The following is a 10604-nucleotide window of genomic DNA, read 5'->3' as shown; positions in this document are numbered from 1 at the left end:
ACTGGCCTGAGACCATTTGATGCTTTGTACACAAGTAATATTTTAATATCAATCCTGTGATGCACAGGAACCCAGTGCAGTGATTTAAGGACCTGTGTAATATGCTTTACACTCTCCTTCCTAAGACACGAAGGTGGAGTTTGATCTAACTGCTCTTCTCAGTCTGGCCTCAGTCTAAAACCACACCTACTGCAGCCTGAGAAGCAGGAAGCTCCTCCCACTCTCACACACAGAAAACTAAACTGAATCCTATCAGTGTTCGTGGTAAAATGGCAGAATCCAGTATTACAGGGAATCAGAACCAGTTAAGCTGTCCGATCTGTCTGGATCTACTGAAGGATCCGGTGACTATTCCCTGTAGACACAGTTACTGTATGAGATGCATTAAGAGCTGCTGGGATCAGGAGGATCGTCTTGCAGTTTACAGCTGCCCCCAGTGCAGAGAGACCTTCATTCCCAGACCTGTTCTGGGCAGAAACATCATACTGGCTGAAGTGGTAGAGAAACTGAAGAAGACTGGACTACAAGCAGCTACTCCTGCTGACCATTATGCTGGACCTGGAGATGTGGAATGTGATTTCTGTACTGGGATAAAACACAAAGCTGTCAAGTCCTGCCTGGTGTGTCTGGCCTCTTACTGTGAAACTCACCTCCAGCCTCACTATGAGTCTCCAGCTTTTAAGAAGCACAAGCTGGCTGATGCCACTGGACGTCTGCAGGACAAGGTCTGTTCCCACCATGACAAACCCCTGGAGGTCTACTGCCGTACCGACCAGCAGTGTATCTGTCTGCTGTGTGTGATGGATGAACATAAAGGCCATGATACAGTTTCAGCTGCTGCAGGAAGGGCAGAGAAACAGGTCAGGCCAGAAGTATTCTTATATAATTCCTGATTAATTGATTGATTGATTAAATAACTTAATGAAGTATTGATAAGCCATATGAGGTGGGGCTCTGTTTGGGTCATGGGTGTATTGGATGGCTGCTCATGGTTGCTGTTGGGTTGACATTAAGAGAGGTATTGCAATGGTTAGGACATTCTTTGACAAATATGAAATAGTTATAAATATAATATATTTATATAAATATAAATATAGTTTTACACCAGGATGAAGATTTTTTAACAGTCATTTTCCCGAACTTCCCAAGATCCTGAGTATGAACCTGAAGAAAAGATTACAGTTGGCTTGCAAAAATCATTTCAGGCTTGAATCAAAGCTCTTCCTCAGATGGATGATTTGTGTCCTTTAAGATTTAATTAATGTAAGATCACTGTGGGTTATAATGAATCAGGGATCTCCTACAGGGGTGGGACAATGGCATCAGGCATGAAGGTTGAACTAAAGTCTTTCTCAAATGGCCCTTAAATACTATTCTCATAATAAAAGGTAACTTTTCATACACCTGTGTAATGCAAAGAAACACCAAAAAGTCACCTATTAAACTGAGACCCAATGGTGACAACCAACCTGCCCCATACAGCCACCAGTCTCTGCCAAATCCCTGCAGCTGACAGTGTATGAGCTTAATGAGTGATCATTTCCAATCAGTGCTGGCTGGGTTTCAGTACCTGAGGCATCCAGCATGGTGACGCTCCAAACCCCAGCCCTGTGCTGTTTTTATACCTCCTGTCGGCTCACATCACTATTGTACAATGAGGCTCTCTGGATTCTCAAAAGGGGCCAATTGTAATTTACCGTCCTCTGCTCCCTGTGTCACCAACAGAGCTCAGCACAGTCAGCAGTGGAGGACAGTGAGAAGATCTTCACTGAGATGATAAGCTCCATTGAGAGAAGACGCTCTGAGGTGACAAAGCTGATCATAGATCAGATGAAGGCTGCAGTGAGTCAGGCTGAAGGATACATGGAGAGACTGGAGCAGGAGATTGATGAACTGAAGAGAAGACACTCTGAGCCAGAACAGCCTTCACACGCAGAGGTAGCATAACATAACTGCTATCTTGACGATATATAAGCCAATATAGTGGTGGGGAGTTGCTGAGGTGCTCAGCTGGAAAGGAATCCCTGCCTGTGTCCAGAAGGTCATGGTTTTAGGTCCCATGGCTGGCAGAGTCATCAATCACTGCTGGATCCCTGTGCAAGACACTTAACCCCAACTGTGTGACCCTGTGCCAAAGCTTTTCTCACTTGTGCATTACTTTGGACATCAGCAGCTGCTGAATAATTCTATGAAAAATGCAATGTAAATGTAAACCCGAGTATTCAAATGGATGAATGTTTTCATTTGTATTCAACTTATTTGTCATTTGTTCCTTTTACTATGGTAAAATACACCTTTGGTAATACACATTTACATATTTATTTTTGATTGTCTTTCATGTCTTTTGTCCCTTTATTTTACATAGTTTGGTGAGGATGGCAGTAGGGGTTTGTTGATATAGATTTAATCATGTAAAGCACTTTGCATTGTGTTGCATTTCTAGGAAAAGTTATATATAAATAAAGTTACACTGACTGATTGGTTGATTGATTTGTTCTGATGAAGCTGTTTTATCTGACTTTGTGTCTGTAGAGGTGCCAGGACATTTATTTAGAGGTGCCTGTTACTCCTGAAGCTGGATTTGGACCCAGAGTGTCTGTTAGTCCACAGTGCTATTTTTGGAACGTGATGAAGGTGGTTTCTCAACTGAAGGATCAACTGGAGAAGGTTTGCAAAAAGAAATCAACAGAGATCCCTCATGCAGGTTTATAAATAAGTACATTTTCCTGTTTGTTCATGTTAATATAGACCATGCAGAGAGAGTGTACAGTACAGTCAGCCTCACGTTTGTGTAACCAAGTCAGATTCAGTTTTCAATAAGTTAAAATCTTTGTGAAAACTGCAGAAAGAGCTCCACATTCTACAGGCTGCAAAACCCAGATCACATGAATCATGTTTCTTCTAAATTATACAATGCAAAAATCTGTATTATGTGTATAACTTATAATCATTTGCAGTTTGTTAAAATGCCTGTTATTGTCCCTCATAATGATAATAATCTACTGCTGTTGTCTCCACAGTGAGTGAAGTCCATCTCCCACAAGTAAATTCCTTTTACTCACATCCCTGTTTCTCTCTGTATCCTTCTAGTTACCAAAGACACCGTCCTACCGGTATTAGTACCCAGGACCAGAGCAGAATTCTTACAATGTGAGTCTGTTCACACACACGCTTCTCTCTCCCTGTATGAGGTGGAGTGTGTTTTATTGTCTTTCGTTTTCTTCTGCTAGTGGAGCTTCTCTTTCTCTCTCCCGCTGCCTCCTGGCCTTTCACATTTACATTTATGTCAGGAGCCTTAGAATTTTTTGCAATGCTGATGTTTAATATTCTTTTACTAGTTATGTTGTTCTTTGAGGCATCCATACTGAGAATTTAACTATATAAAAGACTACAGGCACTCATATAATAAAGGCTTTTTCAGTGATGTTATAAACAAATTGTCACGCCCACGGGGGCGGGGCTCGACAGGTGCAGATCATCGACGGACAATTAACCTCTTTTATATAGACGCCTTGCTGAGCATTACTCTTGTCTCTCGTCTGCCCGCTCTCCCCCGCCTTGCCTGTTAACCGTGTGTGCGATCCTTACCTTCTTTCCTTCCCTCCTCAAACCAGCTGCCGCCCTTAACCTACCTGCCCTGCTGATCCCGGCGTCTCCCGTTCTCCCCTCCTTGTGTGCCCTGGTCCTGCGTCTCCTTGTTGGACGGATTCCCCTGGTGACGAACCCTGCTTACGGACAGCGACCCCGATTCCTGCGCGCCCCTTCTGTACCTCACCATCGGCTTTCAGCACTTACGATCGCACCCCTCGCTCACAGCGCTCTCTGTCAGCGCTCCAGCTAAGGAGACAGCGCTCTAGTTAAGGAGACAGCGCTCCAGCTAAGGAGACAGCGCTCTAGCTAAGGAGACAGCGCTCCTTCGCTGTGCGGAGCCATTCCCTGCCTGTGCTGGTCCTCCGTCGACTTCATTAAAGTCTCGTTTTCCCTGCATTCTTGGATCTTTGTCTCCCTTCTTGCCCGCGCCTGACACAAATCACTGTAAAATATATTTTTCAAAAATATATCAAAAGCTGCTACATAAGATGAAATGTATTAATATAATAAATAAAAATAATACGTATTTCAATGACATATTTCAAAGCCTTAAACCATTCCAAAAAGGTTCGCACTCTTGTTTAATGTAGGGAGTGAATAAAGGCCAATTCATACTTCATTCATAATGAGGTAACTGATATATTTGCCCCCCCCAGGATAGGAGTGTACCTGGATCACAGGGCAGGAACTCAGTCCTTCTATAGTATTTCTGACACAGTGACCCTCCTACACACAGTCCAAACCACGTTCACTGAGCCCCTCTATACTGGGTTTTGGCTTTGTGACAGTATGGCCAAATTGTGCTGCTTAGATTAACAGATTGTTAAATCTATTCCAAAATAAATGAACTAAATAACTCATACAGTGGGACTGCCCTACCTGCAGTTTCAGGAACCATAGTCCGGGAAAAAAAGGAACATTCCAGAAATAAACAATTCCTAATTTCCAAACGGCGCACCGAGTGAGTACCGGCTGTAACATGGTGAATTCTGCCGGCCCAGTTCTGCCCAGTATATGACTCCCTTTGTTCTCAAACCCAAGCTTCCCCACAGAACAGAACCCTCATCCAGCCTGCATCCAGCGTTACTGCTCATCGCCTTCATTGCCGCGTTATCATAGTGTCTGTTATAAAAATGTATGAAAGCATGATTTTCATCACTTCATCACCCCTTGATAGACAATATTTTTTCATTGTTCTGTTGTTTCTTGAAAATTCGGCAAAATGCCAGAATCCCTTTCATTGGAGAGTACAGTACAGTACAGTATAATAATGTACAATGTGATTTATTATTGCTGTTTTTAATGTTGGTAATGCCCTGCTATGTGTATATTAATTGCACTTTACCATATGTATCTACACAAAAATCAGGCTATATATGGGGTCTGTGGGTGGTTCGCTATCATAGTTTCGGCCATCCGCAGTCGGTCTTGGAATGTGTCACATGCAGATACACTGTTCTAGAGAACATGACTACTGGCTGTGACCCGTTTGCTGCCGACTCTGTGAAATACAGAATGGACCTTCATTTTATGCCAATGAATCCTAAAACGATGCCTGCTGGAATTTTAAGGACAGAAGCAGGCAGGGATTCCAGGGAATCAGTGCAGAGCTCAGTCAAGCCCACGTACTCTGTGTCCATGAAGCCACACTGTCATACATGTGCATAGTGAGGTCTGGCATCGTCTTGCTGAAATAACCATGGACTTCCTGGGAAAGGAATATGCCTTGATGGCAGCATATGTCTTTCTGAAATCCCAATATACACCTTAAGATCAATGGTACCTTCACACATAGGCAAATTATCCGTGCCATGGTCACTGATGCACCCCCCATACCATGGTCACTGATGCTCCCCCCATACCATGACAGATACTGGCTTTGTCTTTGTCATGGAGAACTTAACGTTCTTGTTTCCTGAAAACCAGCTGAAACATGGACTCATCTGCCCACAGTATGTTTCCACTGTGTGTCGCTCCATCTCACATGAACTTGGGCCCAGAGAACTCAGCATTGTTCCTTATAGGACTGATGACTTCCTCCGTGAAAGAATAAAAAAAGGTTCAGCAAGCGTTTATATCAATAAAATATTGATATATCTTATTGTGTTCAGCATTAGCCTTACATACATTGCACTCTGCAGTTTTGCATTTTTCTTCCTTCAGCGTAAAGTACAGCCCCTACGCATCCGCGAGGCTTAGGGGCAGAATATCACCCCTAACTGTATCACAGTCTGCTAGCCAGAACTATAACATTAAAAAGTCTGTTTATTACCAATTTCTAAACAAACTGCCCTGTACACTTTCCATGTCAAAATAATTGGTCATGTCCTATATTAAGACCTTTATATATACTGTATAAATTGTGCCACTGTATGTAGAAGTTACTATTGTACTCATTATTAAAAATGCAAAAGGTGTACAGCGTACCCAAGCCAAGACTTTTAATATTAAACATATAGTGTACATTTACTCAAACACAAGACTTTTAATATTAAAGATATAGTGTACACTTACTCAAACAAATATTATGTATTGGTAATATTTATATCCAGCTGTTGGGTTTTTGTACCACTAACTTTTCCAGCCTCTTATTGCCCCCCTCCCAACTTTTTTGAGACGTGTTTCTGTCATGAAATTCAAAATGAGCCAATATTTTTCATGAAATTGCAAAATGTCTCACTCACAGTTTGCATATCGATCAAACAGGTCGACTGAAGATGCCATATCCTCTGCCCTTCACCTCTCCCTATCTCACCTGGAGAAGAGAGACACTTATGTTAGAATGCTGTTCATAGACTTCAACTCAGCATTCGACACCATCATCCCCCAAAGGCTCAGCAGGAAACTGAACGAGCTGGGACTGAGCACCTCTCTGTGTAACTGGATCCTGGACTTTCTGTCAGAGAGGCCTCAGTCCGTCCGTATCGGCGACAAAATGTCCAGCACCATCAGACTGAGCACAGGAATTCACATCTCAGACGACCTCACCTGGACCACCAACACCACCTCCATCACCAAAAAGGCTCAGCAGCGTCTTCACTTCCTGAGACGATTGAAGCGGGCCAACCTCCCTCCTCCCATCCTCTCCGTGTTCTACAGAGGCAGCATAGAGAGCGTCCTGACCAGCTGCATTTCCGTCTGGTTCGGCAGTGCCAGTGCTGCTGACCAGAAGAGCCTGCAGCGGATCGTTAAAGCCGCTGGTAACATCATCGGGGCGTCTCTCCCCTCACTGCAGGAGATCTTCCACAAGCGCTGCATCAGAAAGGCCTCCCGCATTGTGCTGGACTCCCCCCCCCCCCCCCCCACACGGACTCTCTGCACTACTCCCATCTGGCAGACGCTACCGCAGCATCAAAGCCCGATCGACCAGACTGCGAGAGCTTCTTCCCACAAGCTGTCAGACTCCTCATCGTGCTGCCTGCCCCCCCACCCCCACCCACACACACACCTGAACTGTGAACCGTGACTTTACTGTGACTTTACACATCTGCACTTTACACATCACTGTTTAAAATGCACATGCTGCTACATGCACAAAAACAACTGTGCAAAACTGCATTTAAAAAAAAATACTGTCCTTGTATCATGTTGAACTGCTACTAATCATTTGCACACAAAATTACATTCCCAGTATTGAAAAATGTTTCTCTGCTGTTGCAATACTTGCACATATTCTGAATACCTCCTTAACTAATTGCACAATTTCCACGCTAGCTTAGAGTTAATATTTATATTTATAGTTTATATATTTATTCTCTGTGCCTATTTGTACTTTGTAAGAACTGGAGCCGCGTCTCGTCTCACTGTATACATGTATATAGCTGAGATGACAATAAAGTTCACTTTGACTTTGACTTAATATAAGGAGTGAATAAAGCCCAATTCGTACTGTTACAGTCTGCGGACAGTGACAATGACTTTAGTGCATCGGTATGTGTTGACTGCACATTGCAGCGAATTCTTAGCCTGCTGGTCTGCTGGAATATCATTGCTGTACTCATGGACCAGTTACAACAGTCTGCGCACAGAGACAAACGTAATATGTGTGTAGAAGTCTGTGCACAGTATGAAATAGACTTAAAACCAAACCATCTGTTCTCCTCCATCAGACTCCTGTCGGCTCGCTCTGGACCCCAACACAGCAAACAGACACCTCCAACTGTCTAAGGGCAACAGAGTGGTGACATGGAAGAGAGAGACAGAGTCATGTCCTGATCACTGGGAGAGTTTTGACTCACTCCGGCAAGTGCTGTGTACAGAGTGTCTGACTGGGTGCTGCTACTGGGAGGTTGAGTGGAGCGGGCATTTGATTGATGTAGCCGTCACATATAAAGGGATCAGCAGGATAGGATGGAGTAATGACAGTGGGCTTGGAAGCAATAACAAGTCCTGGTGTTTGTACTGTGATCCCTCTAGTTACACACTCTGGCACAATAATGATGACACTATTATATTTGCCCCCGCTCTTCTGAGATAGGAGTGAACCTGGATCACGGGACAGGAACGCTGTCCTTCTATGGCAGCTTGAGTAATAACATTCAGCCATGGCATTGATTTTGGCTTAGAAGGACAAACTTTAAGACAGGCAATGACAACTAAAATATCCTGGCAAGTGCAGTACAAAAGTGAAGTTAGCTCCTCCGTATCGGTACAGTGAACATTCTCTAAACACGGTCCAACAGCATCATTAAACGCAGTTACAACTTTTGTAGCAGTAGAAGGCTTCATCTGTCGGAAACATTGGGAGCCCCCACAAGTTAGGGGCATCACACGGAAGATAACTTTCCATCAGAATGGTGGAATGATCAGAGAAATCGGCCTCATGAACTGCCATATTAAAAACAGACAGGCCATATGATGGTACAAGGTCTAAAGTATGGGCATGATCTTCAGTAGGACCTATTACAGACCTATTACAGGTCAGAAGATTCAGTAAGATTCAGGAAGTCTTTAACTAGCGGCTTAGGCGAGCAGCAAATATGTATGTTAAAATCACCCACAATCAAATCCCGGTCATATTTTGGCATAAAATAAGTCAGAAAGTTAGAAAAGTCACTAATAGAGTCCTTCTTATATATATTTTGGTGGCCGGTAAATCACAGCAATAAATACTAGATTTAGGCGGCCCAGTTTAAACATAATCACCTCAAAATTGTAAAACTGCTGATAACTGTTTACAAATAAAAGTTCTCTTTAAAAACTATAGCTACTCCTCCTCCTTAACCAGTAGATCTCGACGAGCTAAAAGATCGCAGAAGGCACTTGATTGAAGTCTGAATGCGGCGTAGATGATTGGGTACTCCTAGTAAAACAGAGGAAGGTCACCGTGTCTGCTGTTAATGTTTATAATCCGGCATTTTGTAGCAGAACGAATATCAAATAGAGCTTGGCGATCATATACCAGTAAGGAGCAAACATTTCCAGCAAAATGCAACAAAAAAACACCAACATGAGCTAATCATGGAAGACGGCCGGCCACACACACTGGCACCATCTTAGCAATGAGATGTCTTATCTTGTCTAAAACTGGAGAAAATTTGCCATTCACTTCATGCTGAAGGAGTGGACTGAGTTGGTGAGTCAGTAGGTGAATGACAGACGCTCATGTTCATCCACTCACTCACCAGTTCATTCAGAATGAGAATGAGACCCAAGGGAGTGACCAAGGCTGCCGGTGGTTCGTTCACTATAGGCATATACACTCACCTAAAAGATTATTAGGAACACCATACTAATACGGTTTTTGACCTCCTTTCGCCTTCAGAACTGCCTTAATTCTACGTGGCATTGATTCAACAAGGTGCTGAAAGCATTCTTTAGAAATGTGATATCATTTTGTAAGAGGCCAATAGCTCATCACCAGAGGAAGAAGAGGGACGTCAGAGTAAGAATCCACCTTTCCATTGCGTTCAGGGGTATATCTGTATTGCTGCAATGACACTGTGAGTGTATTGTGGGATACATTGCATCTGATAATCTTATTCCTAAATTATTAACTGAGGGACCGCAGCGTCTCGCTTGCTGCGACCGACGGGAAACCCGCAGTTACCTCAGGACGGCAGTAGGGGGCGGACGTGAGGTTCAGCCGTCTGAAGTTAAACCGTATATTTAATGAGAAATTAAAATGTTACGCTTTGTTTTTAATTACTTGTGTAATTATTTACTTACGTAGTAAGGACTTAGTTCGGCTTTTAATGAGTCTTTTCCCGAGTTTTAACGTGGTGAGAGAGAGACGCGGTTTGCTAATTAGCTTGTCGGTTGTCAGGTGTAGCAGTTCACAGGTTTAGTTAGGAATTTTTTATTGTTGCTTGTTGTATTCTGATCATTTAATCTAATGTATGTTACTGATGTGATTTATGACTTTTGTTTTTAACTTTGTTTTTGCTTTCGCTGTTCTCCCGTCTCCTTTTACATGGTTATTATATATGCTGATTTAATCTAATGCTGTTAGTTATGTTCAATTACAGTAAAGTGAATTTATTTAATTGTATTATATGATTTATGTTACTCAGTTACCTCACGCTTTGAGCAGAGCTGAACCAGGACATTAATAGGATACAATATGAAGCCTTTATTGTCAGTGTACAGGCAGCAAATACAATATACAGACAGAAATATATGAAATGTACATATACAGGGGAGGGAAAAGCCCCCCCACTCAACATGATTACATTTCATTACATTTTAATCAGACAGAATCATTTTGCCTGTTTGTTCAGTTTGCTGAACCCAGTCACTTATTTTATCTATAATATGTCACACTTCAGAGTAAAAAGGGTTATACTGGTTAAAAAGCAGAGATTTTACCTTTTTGCTATGGAGAAGCAGCGACATGTGACACTCTGATAAGGTAAAAATGATTCCTCCAGCACACAGTGAGCTATCCCAGCATGCACAGGGACACGGAGGAGTTATAAACCCCAAACCCTGGGCAGAGGGGTTCAGTGAATGAGGAGGTGAAGCTGTACAGGAGGGTCAGTCCATCAGAGGAGACTCTGTAGAAGGACAGAGTA

At 42.9% G+C, this 10604-nt stretch overlaps 1 pseudogene; it reads left to right on the top strand.

Annotated features, from left to right (window-relative positions):
* The first annotated feature begins 269 nt into the window (after positions 1 to 269).
* Positions 270 to 8145, top strand: LOC111840047 (E3 ubiquitin-protein ligase TRIM65-like; annotated as a pseudogene).
* The last annotated feature ends 2459 nt before the right edge of the window (positions 8146 to 10604 follow it).

Source organism: Paramormyrops kingsleyae, chromosome 4 (assembly GCF_048594095.1).
Source record: "Paramormyrops kingsleyae isolate MSU_618 chromosome 4, PKINGS_0.4, whole genome shotgun sequence".
NCBI lineage: Eukaryota > Metazoa > Chordata > Actinopteri > Osteoglossiformes > Mormyridae > Paramormyrops > Paramormyrops kingsleyae.
Note: the sequence above shows the minus strand (reverse complement) of the source record. Positions and strands in the feature narration are given on the sequence as shown.